This window comes from Castor canadensis, chromosome 12 (assembly GCF_047511655.1).
Source record: "Castor canadensis chromosome 12, mCasCan1.hap1v2, whole genome shotgun sequence".
NCBI lineage: Eukaryota > Metazoa > Chordata > Mammalia > Rodentia > Castoridae > Castor > Castor canadensis.
In genome coordinates this window covers 7,710,311-7,724,167 of record NC_133397.1, presented here as the reverse complement: position 1 = coordinate 7,724,167, position 13,857 = coordinate 7,710,311, and the positions used below count along the sequence as shown (strand labels likewise).

Below are 13,857 nucleotides of genomic sequence, written 5' to 3'. Positions count from 1 at the left end.
TACCAGGGGCCCTGTCCGTGGTGCTAAGAATTGTGGACTATATCCCTTTGATGACTTCTGAACAGGGGAGGTAGGCACTGTTGAATTTAGAAAGACCACTCTCTGAAACCAAATGTATACTGATGCACAAATGGACCTGCAGAACATGTAACTGAACAGAGGCCAGGAAAAGTGTCATATATATAAGGAGACTTGGTGTAGGACAGAATGGTGTCAGACAGAATGGTGTCATAAATCAGTGGGGAAAGGACAGTGATTCAATAAGCAGCGCTGTATGGAAATCATGTAATTACACCCCTACCATGCCCTGCAAGCAAGAACAGAGTTCATAGGAATCCAAGACCTAAAAGAGACAAAAAAAAAAATACTGTAAAATAACTAGAGGAAAATTTAGACAACTACATCTGTGATCTTGGCACAGACAAAATGTACTTAGACACTGAAAGTAAGAACCATAGGCTAAAAAGTCCTCATATTTAACTACATCAGAAATTCAAACTTTTACATAACAAAAGACACCCCAAACAAAGTAAAACATTTAACTATTGAATAGAGGAAAATACGTGTAAAACATGACAGGCAAAGGACTAGTATAAAGATGTTTGAAGAATTTTTGTAAAACAAAAAAAGGAACGATAAAAGGAAAAAATATCTGAGTAGGTAATTTTCAGAAGCAAAAGTCTTAAATGGGTTCACTCAACAGAGTTAATAATCAGAAAAATGCAAAGTAAAACTACAAGATACCATGTTCACCCATCAGATTGGCAAAAATTAGTCTAACAACATCAAGTGTTGGTAAGATTGAAGGCATTGGGTCCTCTCATATAACACCAAGGGGTGAATTGGCACCAGCTTTTTATAAGGCAATGAATATCCTGTGACCTAACAAGTCTCCTGTTAGGTGTCTAGGTAAATGCTAGCTCCTGAGTGCACAAGGTGACAGTAGGAGAAGGATCGTCTCAGGGTTGTTTGTAACAAGGAGAAACTGGAAATGTCCTACACAATCACTAACAGCAGATCGTGGGACGGAGTTCCCAACAGCAGCTGGGGAGGTAGACGAGGGCCATGTGAGGGCCAACGAGGACAGATCTCAAGACATGTTTTTGAGGAAAACAATAAGTTACAGAACAATGAGGAGATGCCACCTGCATACATTTTAAAACACACTAAACAACACTATGTATGTGATACACAAAAAAAGGATAAAAAAAGTGGATTGGCATGAACACTAACCTGCTAACACTGGTCTGTTATAAAGTGCAGCTGGTAGTGATGGTGAAAAAGAGCTAGACTGGAAAAAGAAGCAGGGCATTGACAAACAGAGGAAGAAATATGACTTAACACAACAGGATCAGACCCACCTGGGGGCTCAGGATTCCAGATCAGGAGGGAGCCTTTGAAGTTCATGACCACATATTCTCCCTTTCCAGACCCCCTATTTCTGATAGATGTCTGGCCAGGACCCTTCCTCTGCCCTGTCCTCTCAATCCCTCCCTCCTCCTCCCCCTCCCCCTCCCTCTCCCTCTCTCTGTCTCCCTCCCCCTCCCTCTCCCTCTGTATGTGTGTAGTGGGGGAAGAATCACAACACAGTGAAGACAAGAGGCTGGTCCTCTGTGGAACCAAGATGGTGACAAAGATAGTCCCCAGTCCCAGCAGCAAGTTCAAATAAGCAAACAAGGGCATACTGAGGACCTGGTATTAACCCGGCACTGACACTGTAGACAAGATGAAGTCTACAGACAAGGGAAGACAGAACAGACATTCCCAAACTCAAGGGCGACAGGACAAGGGCAGGTCTCAGCAAGGTTGGAGAAGAGCCCGGGAATTGGTATTTTAAAACACATCTGAAGTAACTCTGACATAGGAGGTCCACCCAACCTATTTTTAAAATGCTGGCACCAAAAGTCCAATGACCTTCATTTACAGGTGAGAAAACTGAGAATAGGGAAATTAAGTGACTTTCAATGACAGAAAGCCACCTGGATGCAGAAAGGAGAGGGACGCTGATATTTGCCGAACCCTTGAAGCCACTTCATCTACACTGTACCAATTCTCCCAGCAGTTAAGGTTCAGAGAAGTTAAGTCACTTGTCCAGATCTCTTAGCCAGACAGTAGTGGAGCCAAATGCTTACGTAGGTTTGTCAGATTGCAAAGGTTAAAAACTCTTTCCAAAGGAAAAACAGGCTAGGAAGTTTCTTTTCACAGGTCTCATGAAAAAGAAAGAAGTGCTAGAACTGCTGTTCCTCCTCATCTTTTACTTTGTAATTTTGGACAGGGGGTGGGGTGGGGGAGGGAGTAGAGGGGAGTAGAGGGCAATTTGGTGTTGACTTCACTTTTTGGAGGACCTTTTCAATCATCTAGTTCCCAGCAGGGTTTAGCCCTGACTTCAGGCTAAAGCTGACAGAACCAGCTAGAAAAGCGCAGGACCAAAAACTAACTCAGCCTCACCTTCTTTTTAACTTAAGGTTTTATGAGTCACCATCGAAACTGTCACCAATGGGACGTGTGCCTTAATCTATGGCAAAAGGAAAAATTCCACACACACATGGGTCAGCAGTCCCCTCCCAAGGGTTCCATGGGGACATAGGCAGCTGAACACCACCATGGTTCTGCCCTCAGGCAGCTCAGGGTGTCAAATAAGAGGTTAAGTTCATTCCCTAAACATAGGGCTCCTGATCTCATCTCTTTTCTTCTGCATACACCTTTGCTGTGACACACCCTTGCTAGTGACCTTTCTCCTCTAGCTAGCAAACTCCAATTCCTCTCTTTTTAAGTCCACTGAAAATGGCCTTTTATGTACTCACATGACTGGACTGAGATCAGCTTAGGGCAAAAGATAAACTTTATAAAAATGGACAAACAGAGAGGGACAGAAGGAATTAGGGTTAGAGCAAGGAAAGGACTTCCCACAAGGAAACCATTACTCTGTCAGCCCTCTTTAGAGGCGTTGTAAAAGAACACTGTCTTGCACTGACTGAGTGACCTGGGATAAGTCGTCTTCCCACTCTGAATCTCTTCTAGAAAATGGGGACATTGGAGCAGATGTTCCTCATGGACCCCCAGCTCTGATGACTTTGTGCGGCTGTGACCCCGCGTCTCCTTTCTCTTCTCCCTTCTTGCCCCAGTGTGTTTAGGTCCCTACCCATGCAGCCTCAGCTGCCTCTGAGCCTATGCCCACTGCCCTTATGTCAGTGGAGCTTGCTCTGCTTGGCTTCATTATGGGCTCCTCTCATGTTCCCTCCCTTGCTTCAATGGAACACCTGGTTGTGGTGCTCTGGACAGGTGGGGATTTCTCAGTCCTCTTTCTGCTGTCCCATCTCTGCTGGGCTGCTCTATGAAGGCCCAGTGGTCCCTATGTGACCCTCTTCTCCTAGAGTCCCAGACAGGATACAAGACACAGTCCATCCACCTACCTGGGTCTCACCCGTCAGGATTCCACACTTCTCTGAGGGACCTACAACAGCTCATGTCTCAATCCACTTTGTTTTCTTCTCAGGTTCCTCTAAACTCTGTCATCCAACCTTCAGGCTGCATGTGTGAGGTTACATGAAACATAAATAAATTCCATGTTTAGACTTGGGTCCCATCCACACGTATCTCATTATATATAGGCAACTATTTCAAAATCTGAAAGAAAAAATCCAGAACACTTGTGGTCTCATGCATTTTGGATAAGGGATGATCAACCAGTGTCAGGCATGTCTAGAACTGGGGGTAATGAGGTTGGTAAAATAAGGATTCATTCGGCATAGCCGGAGGGAGTGAGCTCCCTGTGTCCCCTCCCTTCCTCACTGACAGGAACCTGCTCTTCCCACCCCAGGAGCAGCCTGGAGGTATATTCTCAGAAGGATTAAAAAGTGTCTCTTTGTGGCTGGGCATAATGGTACATACCTATAATCCCAGCACTTGAGAGGTGGAGACAGGAGGATGGCAAGTTTGAGGCCAGCCTCTGCTACATGGGGAGACCATGTCTTGTGAGCAAATAAACCACAAAACAGTGGGTCTTTCGGTTGGAGGATCCAGGCACAGTTGATCTACATTCTCCATGAAGAGCAGGATTAAATGAATGTTGAGTGCTAACCCTACTGCCCTCCTGCCCTGCCCTCTGAGAGGAGACAGAAATATCTTCTCCAGAGAAATGAAAGAAATGAACGTGTGTGTGTCTGTTATCATCCGGTAACACCAGTGCTCATCATTGAGACATTTCAGAGCACCACAGACAAACAAGATCCTCCATGTTGCCAGAGACAGAGGACCCAAGAATCATTCCAAAAGCCCAGAATGGGCTTCATTTCTAACAGAAACTCTAAAAGCTGGAATATAGGAGAACAATGGTTTTAAAATGCAAGGACTCAAACTGGGAGCTGGTGGCTCATGCCTGTAATCCTAGCTACTCAGGAAGCAGGAATCATGGTTTGAAGCCAGCCTTGGGCAAATAGTTCGAGAGACCCTATCTTGAAAAAAACCATCATGAAAAAAGGGCTGGTGAAGTGGCTCAAGTGGTAGAACACCTGCCTAGCAAGCATGAGGACCTAAGTTCAAGCCCCAGTGCCAAATAAATAAATAAATAAAAATTTGAGTCATTATGACATAAATGATTAAGCATCCTTTAAACAAAGGATGGGTCCTGCCAGATGCTCTCCTCAAGACAGGAGTCCATCCATCCTTGTGATACTTTCCTTTGCAAACACTTTGTGTGTGTCCAGAGGAGTAAATTTTCCCAAGCGTTCTTTTTCCCCAGTGTAAGTATTTTTCTTTAAGATATCCTAGCTCAGTTCTCAAAGCACACTAATCATTTGGGCAAGCCAGCAAGGTCAGAGGGAGATAACTGCTCTTTTTCCTTTCTTTTCCCTTTTAACTAAACGTTGCAACTTATTAAGGAGATGTAAGGCTTAAAGCAAAGAAAACAGTGCCTGTGTGCTTTAATAAGCCATTTTTAATTCAGTGAGTTCCTGGCTCCTGTTTCCCATGCCTCGTTTTCCTTGTCTATCCTGCCTCATGAACAGTGATACTCCTACCTGAAGGCACCAGGGAGCCCTGAGGGCCCTGGGCTGGTTCACTGAATTCTCATTCTGGTACCTGGGTTGTCATCACGTGAACAAGCTTCCTGGTGGCAGCTGGTGGCACGAAGGTCCAGAAGCAGCAAGAATAAAGCCCCTTGAGTCTGGTCCTTGACCAGGATGAGTACACTGCAGGCCAATGAGCCCATGAGGTGGACATTCTGCCTCGGTGACAGGGAACAGCAGGATTCCTGCACCTCCACAGTGAGAGGTGCGCACCACACAGCCCAGGACAGCACCAGGTTCCCCCACCCTGGCCTACCCTGCCGTGAGCACAGACCTGGCACCCACAGAGTGAACATTTGGTGAATGTTTGTCATAGACAATAGTGAGCTAAATTTTGAGCAAATGTTGATTAAAATGGACACACTCAAGTCTGGTGTGAGTCCAAGTCTTTTAAAGACGATTTTCAGGTTACTAATAACGAAATAAGCATCTACGTGCCTGTTCCCCCAGACTCTTCACCTCCTCCATGGCAGGAAGTCATTTTAATTACTGAGAGTGTGGAGGGTTAAACAACATCCCCAAAATTGCAGGGCTCCTCACTGTGGAGAACAACAAAAAGCTGTTCTCAAACTCTAGGACACCAGCCATCACCTAGGGACGAGGCATCAGAGGGTTTTTTATTTCACCTTTTAATTTCAGAGTTCGCCAACAGAGGTGGGAGGTGGGAGGCTCTGAGCACAAGGTGACCTGAGCTGCTCTGGCATGGGCAGGGCCATGAAATAGGTGTACAGACCCAAACTGGGATGATTTGTCCACTTTCACACCCCAGAGACCATCCCCGTGACTGAAAGCAATTCAGGAAAGCAGTGTCTTTGCACAGCCCTTGGGAGGGTGGGTCAATTTGGAGACGGTGAGCCAGCCCAGAGCCAGCTTTCCCGGTGAGGAAACCAGGAGAGAACCTTTGAGAAGGGGCCAAGCAGAGAGGAGAGGCCAGGGGAACGCACATGGATCTGGACCTCAGCCTTAATCCTCACAATATGACAAAATGGAAATCATGCCCCCCTTTTCAGAAAAGGAGACTGAGGCTCAGACACGCCAAACTCACCCAGCTGCAACGCAGAAAGTACCTGAGCTGGAAGGATTGCTTCCCGCCTGGCCACGTTAAGTGACTGACACTCAAAACTTCCAATTTTGGCTTTTCTGGGCTGTCTTCCGTGACACACCTAAGACTGAAAATGAATTGATTCAAGGGAGGGTGTTGGCCGGGTGGCGGGCCTGTGGGGAGCACAGTATTTTTAGTCATTTTGTCATACGGACCAGGATGGAAAGATGAGAAACCACAGGGGCTGGCACAGTCTCAGGATGAACTCATGAACCCAAAATAGGTGGAGCTGAAGCCTGCAGATTCTTTCAGGGGCCGTGTGCTGTGTGCTGCTTTCTGGGCAAACACAGAAGCCTTGCATTTTTCTTTTTCTTTCTTCCTTTCTTTCTTTCTTTCTTTCTTCTTTCTTTCTTTCTTTCTTTCTTTCTTTCTTTCTTTCTTTCTTTCTTTTTCTCTCTCCTTCCTTCCTTCCTCCCCTAGCCTCCCTTCTCCTCCCCTCTCCTCTTTCTTTCTCTTCCTTTCTTCCTTCTCCCTCCCTCCTCTCTCTCTCTCTATTTCTTTCCTGGAGCCCAGACATCTTTTGGGAGGTATCAAATCAGTGTTGGAGCTAGAAGGAACCTTAAAGATTTCAGCGTCTAACCCATGTCTTATACAACCAGGGAAGCTGAGACTGAAGAAGGGGTGCTTCGTGTAAGTTGGTGACAGAGCTGGAACCCTACCCGGCCCTGGACCCTTTAACCCCATCTTGTTCCCTAGAGACAAGACCACATACAAGGGCGAGTCTGTGAAAGTTAGAAAGCCCTGGGTTTACCTGCATTTCATCATACATTTCAAATCACTAGAGGAGAAGAACTTGAAGGACCCAACACACACAGAGGAGTGGCAACACTTCAGCAGATGGAAATGTCAGTTACCCTGATTTGATCATTATACATTGTTTACACATATAGAATTATAATATCATATTGCATAAATAAGTACAAATATTATATGTCAATTAAAATTTAGTAATACAAACTAAAAAGGAAGCCCTGGGCTTGGGTTCTCTTATCACTTCAGAGCCTGATAACCTTGGACCCCCCACTTTGGTTTTTCTTTTTTTTTGTGATGCCCATTGCTCAAATCAGGACCTAATGGCTTTTTCAGAGATTCTCAGGAGATAACAGGTAGGGGTGACTTCTCACCCCTGTTGGCTCCCCCAACTTTAGAGACTTCCAGAAGGAAGGAAGTCCACAAGTTGCTGTCAGAGCCCCTGATGGCACTTTCCCAAGAGCCATTCCCTCTGTCCTCCTCCCAGCCGAGCCACCTTGTGTGCAACACTGTCCTTCTGTCCCAGTGCTTTGGCACAGTGTGAACAGGACAATTGTGGTGATCTCATTCTCCCGGCCAGCCTCCAGCATGGTGCTGGCTGATGAGAAATAATGGGGCATCTATCTAATGGGGGGCTTCCAGGGAAGAAATGGTCCCTGGACATGTCGTGCAAATGTGACATCGGGTCTATGGAAGCTGTGCCACGAGACATAGCTGAGAGCTAAAAACTGCACAGCACAAAGAAGAAAACCTGAGTCCCAGCCTCTGGGCTGCTCAGATGACATCACAAATCCTTGTCACCTAAGCCATGACTGGGGAGAAATTTGAGACTTGGAGTTCAGATCATTGTAGCTACTTTGATTGAGTCTGAACACAATTTTACTTCTAACACCAAGGTGACTCAAGACAACTGTCCTCGAGGCCACCTGTCAATCCAGCCTTGTCTCCTTTCATGCAAACTTCCTGTCTCAACCTTTTAGACCATGCTTCTGCTTCCAGCATGCTTAGGCTGTCACACTGAGATTGTGAAGGCAGGTATTCCCATAAGGCAGAGGAACTGTGAGCGTTATTCGCATCACCCAGGGTTAATCTGGGGTTACTGGCAATCCTTAAGGTGCTGGGTGTTGGGACCCAGACCCAGCCAATCACAAGTGTGGGAAACCTGTCTTGTGTCCATGCCTGGCCCACTCCCTACCCTGACATCCCCTCTTTCCTCCTTGTATCTCTCAACCAATGCCTGCCCTAGCGGGAGCCCTCAACAGAAGCCAGTTCTGGGCACAGGCTCAGCGGCTCCATCTGACTGTCTCTAACTCTCTGGGTGTGAGCCATATCTCCAGTCTGAGCCTCAGTTTCCTCACCTAAATAAATTCAGTTATAGCAAAGCCAGCTTTGCCCAGAACAGCCCTGCTATTGTCTGCTTAAGCCTCTGGGTCAGTTTCTGCTCAACAAGTTAAAAAACCACCACAGAAGATGACCTTTAACGTTCCTCCTAGGGCTAATGTCCTCGCAAGTACTCAGTCCTATCCCTGACATGACTGTGAACTGTGGAAAGCAAGGTTTGCAGCGTGCATATGCACGCAGCAGACAGGTGATGTGACAGAGGGAAGAGGCTGAGGTACGAGGCGACACGGAATGGTGAGGACAGTGGAGAGATGTCCCGAGCATGTGCCTCTGAAGACACCTACTGTATTTTAGTTATTGCCTTGGGAAAGGCTTCTGGAGTTTCTGATTTCTCAAGAGAAGGCAAAAATCTGGATTTTTATGTAAAATGTTCAGATATGCGCTCATACGTGGGCCAAGTCCAGCTGGTGGATGACCAGTTTGCAATGCCTGGACAGACGGATGATCTGCTTGAAGGACTGAGAAAAAGCATCACAGGATTGGCTGTTCCTTCCCATGCTCCTGAGAGCAAGGCCTGCACTGTGGGCTTTGTGAGCATCATCCCCTGTACCCCAGCCCCATCGTGACCTATGACTTAAGGCACACCATCAGTCTCTGAGTGCCACCTGCCCCTCGTTTGTCAGGTCTGGCCCCCGGGTTTTATCCCTCTGGTGGCAGCTGGCTCTGTGTTCGCTCCTCATGGTGCCTCCAGCCCCTTTGCCTTTTACAGCCAAACCATGGGATTTAATTTGGGAGAAGACGGCCACTGAGACAGGTGAGGCGACACAGAAGAGAGAAAAAAGGGGCTACGAGACTCAATTCTTGCACTGTCAAAGAGGTCCCTGCTGGCCTTAGGGTTCCAGCCTTTGCCCTAAATGCCCCGTATGACTAGGTGTCGTCTGAAGGCAAGAAACCCAGGAAGGGAGAAAATCAATACTTATTAGTCACTGCTCTTTATGAATGAGGGTGACATTAGTATTTCCAGTTTACGGGTGAGGTGAACTGTAGGTGAGGCCTACAGGGTGGAAAGCACCAAATCTAGGTCAGAGTCTGGTCCATTTAGCTTTGAAGCTTGCATTTCCGTAACACCAGCTGCCCTTCTACACCACAACCAGGACACTAATTACAGCTTCTTTGCAAGAGAGATTTTACTGCACTGGGCTTTTTAGATATTAACCATGGTCTATTTTATATGCCCACTCCACTAGGGCAGCAAGGGTGCAGGTGCAACGTGAGGTCAGCCTTCTTCCCAAATCTTTGGGGCCGCCTGTCATGATCCTGGCTAGGACAGGTCCCTGCCTGGGCCTCCCTTGCCACCTCTGTTCCTGTCATTCCCAGCTGATTGATCCCATGATTGAGTCGGGAAGGGAAAGTTGTTGGAATGGTAGTGTGCACATCTGAGTCTGTGTGTCTGTCTCCATGTTCCATCTGTTGGTCTGGATGTAGTTAAAATCTGACAGTGAGGGAAGAATACAAACACAAAAGGTCTTTGTAGTTATGTAGCCAAATCCCGACTTTGTGTCCATGTTTCTGTCTGCGTGCAAGCAAGGCTAAATGTCCTTTCAGCTCCCTGTGGCTGCAGCATTCCAGCTCTTTCAATGGCCCCAGGAGGCCCCACGACTACCAGCAAGGGATGGGATGTGCCAGGAGGAGTCCTGCAGTTCTGCTTTCCTCCCAGATGGGTCTAGACAGGTCTGAATGAATCACAAATTCTGAATCCCCCATGGGCCTCGTTTCCTTTGTAAAATTCCTTTCTGTCTGCGGGTGTGAGCAGAGTGAGTGAGTTAGATAGAGGTGACTTGCTGGGAGCCTCCTGAGGATGCCCTTGGCCTGCTCGTGCTCTCTGGGCTTCAGTGCCACAGTGTCCACATAGTGATAAAAAAGCCACTGGAACTCAGCTCTGCTCTTCTGGCAGGGGCCGAGGCCTGGAGCACCCCCTTGGCACACTGCCTCCCACCTGTGGCTCTCAGCCTGGAGACACCCTACCGAAAGGCATGCTGATAGAGGGGGCACACAGCCATTTTGGCTTCCCATCTCTCTAGAGGTTGTTTGCCGAGGGACACTGGAGCCAGTGTCTCCCACCACTTACTCTCACTTTTAGTGATCCCCCTCCAAACTCTACCTGTTACAGAGGTCCATCTTCTCACCAGATTTTTTTTGGTGTTACTGGGAATTTGAACTCAGGGCCTCATGCTTGCTAGGCAGATGCTCTATCACTTGAGCCACTCCACCAGGCCTATTTTGCATTGGGTATTTTCGAGATAGGGTCTCACAAACTATTTTTCTGTGCTGCCTTTGAACTGCGATCCTCCTGATCTCTGCTTCCTGAGTAACTGGGATTATAGGCGTGAACCACTGGCACTCGGCCTCACCAGATTTTTGAACCCCTTTCCTTCCCAGAACCCCACATCAGCTTTGGGAACAGATCTCAGAATGTGGAAGAGACACTCATTTCCACATTGGGGCCTCTGTCCCTCCCTAGCCAGGGATCTCTGAGAAAGCCAGGTGGCTTCTTAAGCCCTCAGTCCTCACCTGTGAGCAAAGCTAAGACCTATGGCTTACTCCTAACTCACCTGAGACAGGGAATTGGACATTTCCCGGGCGAAGGGCAGCTGGGGGTGGAAGACCATGGTCAACTTTTTCTATAGACTGGGGACAAGGAGACATGGAAATCAAGAGCCAAGAGCTAAGAATCCACACTGCATTTTTGGAAAACTGGTCCAGGAACACTTACACACTCTTGGTCACACACTCCCCTACTAGGCTGGAGCAGACAGGAGAAAAATAGTGCCTTTAATCTTGCCTTAGTGATTCCCCCCCAGTTCTGGATAAGCATATCCTGGACAAATACCTTAAAGGAAAAACATCTGGGAAACCCATCCTTTGACTCAAGGAGAGTGAACATTTATGTCACAAAGACCCTGATTCAGGAAACCGGACAGACATAATGTCTTTGGGCCAAACAGATAACTTCAAAGCGTAACAACAAGAATGATCGTGTCAAACAGGTACTCAGAACAAGGCAACAGTGATCTAGATGAATGATTAAACTGAGCCCTACCCTTCTTTGCTTTAGAGTATGTATCCCTGGTGTAGAATGACTCATGGCGTTCCTCTCAATGTCCACACTCTGCCTTTGAGGGTGTCCTTTTTTCCTCCCATCACTTGCTGAATAAAACTCTGCTAGTCTCATGCTTTATGACTCATTCTGAAATTCTTTTCTGTGACATTGTCAAGAACCAACCTATGGGTCAGATAGAAGCTCCTCCATCTTGGGGACCTCCTTGGACCTTCACCAACTCCTGGTGGCAAGATATGTAGCACATTCTTTTCTTGCATTGTCTGTACTTACTTTCTTCTGGTTGGTATTTGTATAATAAATCTTTTCTCGTTGTTTACTTTCAGTATTTCTGAATGCTTGTGTTTTAGATGTAAATAGCATAGACTGAGACTTTGCTTTTTCATCCAGTCTCACAAATTTTCTCATGAGCAATATTATTTAATCCGTTTATATTTAACATAATTTGTGATATATTTCAGTTTAAATATACTAGTTTTTGTGATAATGGTATTTTGGCTTTATATTTAAATTTTATCTGATTTTTAAAAAGCCAAAATATTTATGAATAAAGTGACAGAATATCTGCTATTGTTTTAAAATAAAGCATTTCAGGGAAAAAATGAGAGATAAATGAAACTAGATTACTAAATGTTAAGACAATGGTGCAAAGAGCTCACTGTACTGTTCTGTTTATTTTGTGCATTAGTTACATTTTCTGTAATAAAAGGTGTCTTTGATCCTCCACCCTATTTATACTTCCTAATTATGCTGCCTGTTTTATGGGGTTTCCTCTCATCTCCTGCCTTCTTTTACATTGACTGTCGTCAGCACTTTGCTCTCTCCCCCTCTGTTCCTTTGTAAGTTACAGACTCTGTTTCAACTTACTTAGAGTTCACCTTGGAAATTACAACACACAGTCTTAGCCTAACCACATCCAACATTAAACAATATGTTTGTCCTTTTTTCTCCCTTTAACGCCAATTCCTTGCTCAATTTGCATGTAATATGTCATATATTGTCATTCTATTTTTAAAACATACAGGACATCATTATTATTGTCTAATATAGCCAGTGTTCACTTAATTTAGTCATGTATGCACCAGTCTTTGCTCCCCATTTCTTCATATGTGGCTGACTTTCTGACTAGGGTTACCTTTGAGATCCTTTTTCTTCTTCCTGAAGTGCATCCTTTGGAATTTAGGTCTTTGTTTGACAAACTGTTTCAGTGGTCCTCATTTGAAACTGTTTTCTATTTTGCTTTCATTCTTTCTTTCTTGGTTTGTTTGAGACAGGTTCTTACTATGTAGCTCAAGCTGGTCTGGAACTCACTGGGTAGCAAAGGCTGGTCTTGAACTTGTGATCTTCCTGCTTCAGTCTCTCACAGGTGTGTGCCACACTGGCTTGCTTTTGTTCTCAAGAAACATTTCTGTAGAGTGCAGGAGTCTACATTGGTGGTTATTTTCAGCATGTTGAATTCTGTGATCTTGTGGCTTCTGTCACTGTTTGGAGACCTCAGCTCTCAGTGTCACTGTTGCTCAGGTGAACTTTCTCTCTAGCTGCTTCTCAGACAAACCCTTTCTGTCGGTTTATCTGCCATTTCACAGTGACATGCCATTTTACTTATACTGCATGGGATACATTGTGATTCTTTAATTTGTGCACTGGTGTCTTTTATTAGCTCCAGAAATTCTCTGCCATATCTCTTCTAGTTTTTTTTTTTTTCAAATTTTCTGTATGAAAATTTGCTGGTACAACTTGCTTGGCATTTGCTCTACCACTTGAGCCACTGTGCCAGTCAGTTTGGATCTTAAAATGTCACCCTAAAAGACTCATATGCTAATGCCTGGTTGCCAGCCTGTGTGCTATTGGAAGGTGGTGGAACCTTTAAGAAGTGGGGCCTAGTGGAAGGAAGTTAGGTCATTGAGGGCTTGCCCTTGAAGGAGATAGTGATGTAACCAAATGTGATGGGTTCACATCTTGGTGAATACAAAGCCAAAACAAGCACAGCCAAGAAATGAAAGAATAGAGAAAGATTTATTACCTGCAAAAGGTAAGGTGAGCACAGGATTTGTTTCCAAAGCAATGCCCCCTGTGACCAAAGAAAACATGGGGGTTTTATTCAGAAACTTATACATATTTCTATAGGGAAGCACTTTGAGGTGGGCACATTCCTGCAAGATATATCTTAGTGAATATCCTCAGTTAAAGGTCATAGTTCAAGGACAAAACGTGGTAGACATGGACACTTCTAGGTATCTTTAGTTTCTTTTCCCAAAAAGGTTTCAGCTGTAGCTAAAGGAAAGGACAAGGTGTGAAGGTGTGTTAATATAGGAATTTGTCCCTAAGGGCTCCTGCCTCACTTAGCTGCTGATATCAAGACCCTGGTACCTTCCTCGTTTCTCTCTTTGCTTCCCAGCCTTCATGAGGTGAGAAGCTTTGCTCCACCATGTGCTCCAGGCATGACGTTCTGCCTCACCACAGACCCAAAGGTAATGGGC

At 45.7% G+C, this 13,857-nt stretch overlaps 1 long non-coding RNA gene across 2 annotated transcripts; it reads right to left on the bottom strand.

Annotated features, from left to right (window-relative positions):
• Positions 1-216: 216 nt before the first annotated feature.
• On the bottom strand, positions 217-6,266 carry LOC141415003 (uncharacterized). Of its 2 annotated transcripts, none has more exons than XR_012440022.1 (4): positions 6,112-6,266; positions 3,414-3,528; positions 1,234-1,291; positions 217-343 (listed from the first exon to the last, which is right to left on the bottom strand). It is a non-coding gene; the product is annotated as an uncharacterized lncRNA (long non-coding RNA). The 2 variants fall into 2 exon arrangements; XR_012440021.1 differs by having other exon boundaries at positions 6,134-6,266.
• Between the last annotated feature and the right edge of the window lie 7,591 nt (positions 6,267-13,857).